Consider the following 3,987-nt stretch of genomic DNA (forward strand, 5'->3'; position numbering starts at 1 on the left):
TGACCTAGAAGTACTTCTGGAACAGTTGCCAGAGCCATATGTAATAATAGGGGATTTTAACGCACACTCCTCATTCTGGGGAAGTGAGCATATTGATTCCAGGGGTCAGCTCATTGAGGATTTTATTCTTCCAAATAACATATTCACGCCTTATTGACGCATATTGACATATTGACGCTAGATGCAGCAGCCTCTGGAGGTGCGGCTGCTCAACGACAAAGTATACAAGATCCTCCATCGCCACACGACAGTTCTCAACCAACGCCGAATTCCGTAGCCGTACCGACGATTCTTGAGCCCACGTACCTCAAAACTAGCCGATGTCCTGACGCACCCCTCCATGGCCACGACACCCTTCCTCGATGCCGAACTCCTTCGACGCACCGCAGCCGAAACCGAACGCCTCGACATCCCCAAAGTAAGACACCACCAACTGCCGACTTGGATATTTTGGTTGACGGCGCCGATGTAACCGCGCTGGTGGATACAGGTGCCGATTATTCAGTACTTAGTGGACAATTCGCCGCGGCACTAAGAAAGGTCACAACCGCTTGGGATGGCCCACAGATGCGTACTGCAGGAGGACATTTAATTACACCTACGGGAACGTGCACGTCGAGGGTAACCGTGGAAGGCCAAACATTCTTGGCGACGTTCGTAGTGTTAGCCGAGTGCTCCCAAGACGTCATACTCGGTATGGACTTTCTGACCGAAAACGGTGCAGTTATTGATCTGCAATCGAAGTCCGTCAAGTTCTCGACCGAGAAGGCCATATCCGTGGATAGTGTTCTCCCAGCGGCGCTGCACATTCTGGACGAACACGTGACCGTGCCTCCACGCTCCAGTGTGATGGTAACCGTCGGTTCAAAGCACATACGGGAACTTGAGGGTGTCGTCGAAAGCAAGCAGCTCTTGCTACTAGACAGAGGAATTTCCGTCGCCAGGGCGGTTGTCTTCCTTGAAGATAGCAAGGTCAACGTTCTTCTCACCAACTTCAGCAACGAACACCAACACCTTAACAAGGGGACGACTGTGGCGTATATTGACGCTCTTAGTGAAAATAGGTGTGTGCATAGTTTAACATCTGCTTCAACAACTGAGCCCGACGGACTTGTAGGTGTTAAGTACGATATTAACCCAACCTTGCCTCCCGGCCAGCGAGACAAAGTACGGGAACTGCTCAGTCGCTACCGTGGTGCCTTCGCGTCCTCGCCACGCGTCGGGCGGACGCATCTTGCGAAACATCGCATTATTACAGACGAAAATGTTCCGCCACTCCGACAGTCACCTTATCGAGTGTCTACCAAAGAACGTGAGGCTATTACCACACAGGTGAAAGAAATGCTCGCAAACGACGTTATTCGCCCTTCTAGGAGCCCGTGGGCGGCACCTGTACTGCTTGTGAAGAAGAAGGACGGCACCTTACGATTCTGCGTTGACTACCGTTGGTTAAACACCATCACTAAAAAGGATGTGTATCCGCTGCCCAGAATTGACGATGCCTTGGATCGCTTATGCAACACCAGATATTTTTCTTCCATGGATTTGAAGTCTGGATATTGGCAAATTGAGGTTGACGAATGAGACCGCGAAAAGACGGCATTCATCCCTCCAGACGGGTTGTACGAGTTTCAGGTGATGCCATTTGGTCTTTGCTCGGCACCCTCGACTTTCCAAAGGCTCATGGACACCATCCTTGCAGATTTGAAGTGGCAAACTTGTCTGGTCTACCTGGACGACGTCATCGTTTTTGCCCCGTCTTTCGAGGAGCACCTTCGTCGCCTCGAGGAGGTCTTGCAGGCCATAACATCATCAGGCCGTACTCTCAAAGCCGAAAAATGCCATTTTGCTTATGAAGAGCTAAAGTTTTTGGGCCATGTCGTCAACCAAGAAGGGGTTCTTCCGGATCCTGAAAAAACATCCGCCATTGCCAATTTTCCACCACCGCGTGACCAAAAGGAAGTTCGTCGCTTCCTCGGGCTATGCGCATATTACCGCCGCTTCGTGGAGAATTTCTCTAAAATTGCTTCACCCCTTACTGATCTGACAAAAGCGCATGTAGTTCAAGTGGGAACCTCCACAGCAGAAGGCGTTTCAAGAGCTTCAACGCCGCCTGCAGTCACCCCCCGTGCTGGCGCACTTTGATGAGCTTGCTGACACACGGGTCCACACCGATGCGAGCAACGTTGGTTTGGGTGCTGTCCTTGTTCAAGTTCAGCGGGACCAAGAACGTGTCATCGCCTATGCCAGCCGTGCACTCTCCAAGACAGAGGCCAACTATTCTGCCTCTGAAAAAGAGTGCCTCGCAATCGTGTGGGCAGTTTCCAAGTTCAGACCATACCTTTATGGCCGATCCTTCAAAGTAGTGACCGATCATCACGCACTATGCTGGCTGACCAATCTCAAGGATCCTTCCGGCCGCCTAGCTAGATGGAGCCTCCGACTTCAAGAATTCGATATCACCGACATCTACAAATCCGGTCACACACATGCAGACGCAGACTGTTTATCTCGTGCTCCCGTGCAACCAGCTCCGGATGATGCTGCTGACGACGAAGAAATATTCCTGAGTGCTGTCCGTACCAACGATTTCGCCGAGCATCAACGCGCCGACCCCGATCTTCGCGACGTCATTCGTTATCTTGAAGGAGCCAGCAGCACAGTTCCTAAAGCTTTCAGGCGCTCTTTGTCGTCTCTCTGCATACGTAACGGTGTTCTCTTTAAGAAGAACTTCGCTGCCAACACTAGGTCGTACTTGCTGGTCGTCCCCGTGTCCCTACACAATGAAATTCTTCACGCCTACCATGACGAACCAGCTTCCCGCCACCTTGGGATTACTAGAACACAAGCCAGAATTCAAGAGAAGTACTACTGGCCGCGCCTGGGTCATGACGTTGCACACTACGTCCGCACTTGCCGGGATTGCCAGCGCCGTAAGGTCCCGCCCGTGAAGCCAGCCGGATTCCTCAAGCCCGTTGAGCCGCCTTCGCAAGCATTTCAACAAGTCGGCATGGACTTGCTGGGACCTTTCCCTACATCAGGCTCCGGGAAAAGATGGATAATAGTAGCCACTGATTATCTCACGCGTTATGCAGAGACAGCATCCCTTCCGAATAGCACCGCCCTCGAAGTAGCCCAGTTCTTTGTGCATCAAATCGTCTTACGTCATGGAGCTCCACAAGTTTTGATTACGGACACAGGGGCTGCCTTCTCCTCTGAGCTCTTGCACCATATTCTAGTTTTTAGTCACACCAGTCACCGTAGGACGACTTCTTATCATCCCCAAACTAACGGACTGACGGAACGTCTAAACAAGACGCTTACAGACATGCTTTCCATGTACGTGGACGTGGAACATAAAACCTGGGACGGCGTCCTGCCCTATGTCACGTTCGCGTATAATACAGCCGTACAAGAAACCACAACATGACACCCTTTAGCCTCGTTTATGGCCGTCAGGTGACGACAACACTCGATGCCATGCTGCCCCATGACGACGACCACCCAAATGACGACGTTGCATCCTTCTTACAACGCGCCGAAGCTGCCCGCCAACTCGCACGGCTTCGCATTCAAGATCAACAGGGCCAGGACGCGCAGCGCTACAACCTACGCAGACGGCTTGTTGAATACCTCCCAGGTGACCTCGTCTGGGTTTGGTCCCCAATCCGACGGCGCGGCCTAAGTGAAAAGCTCTTGCGCCGCTATTTCGGTCCTTACCGAATTGTGCGACGCCTTGGAGCCCTGAATTATGAAGTCGTCCCTCACGAGCCCCAACAATCTCGCCGCCACCCCCGCCCCGAGGTGGTCCACGTCGTTCGCCTGAAGCCCTACTACGAAAGGGAGCACTAACTCTTCTCGAGACCACCCCTGCGTCCGTGGCGGCATCGGGTCGATGCCTTCGCAGGAGGGGGACTAATGACGCCAGCGCTCGTGCAGATGGAAGCGCCTCTCAAGAGGTATAGGAAGTGTGTGCGTGTGTGAAAG

The sequence above is a fragment of the Amblyomma mixtum genome, chromosome 5 (genome assembly GCF_055824585.1).
Source record: "Amblyomma mixtum isolate Tamu chromosome 5, ASM5582458v1, whole genome shotgun sequence".
In the NCBI taxonomy this organism is placed as follows: domain Eukaryota; kingdom Metazoa; phylum Arthropoda; class Arachnida; order Ixodida; family Ixodidae; genus Amblyomma; species Amblyomma mixtum.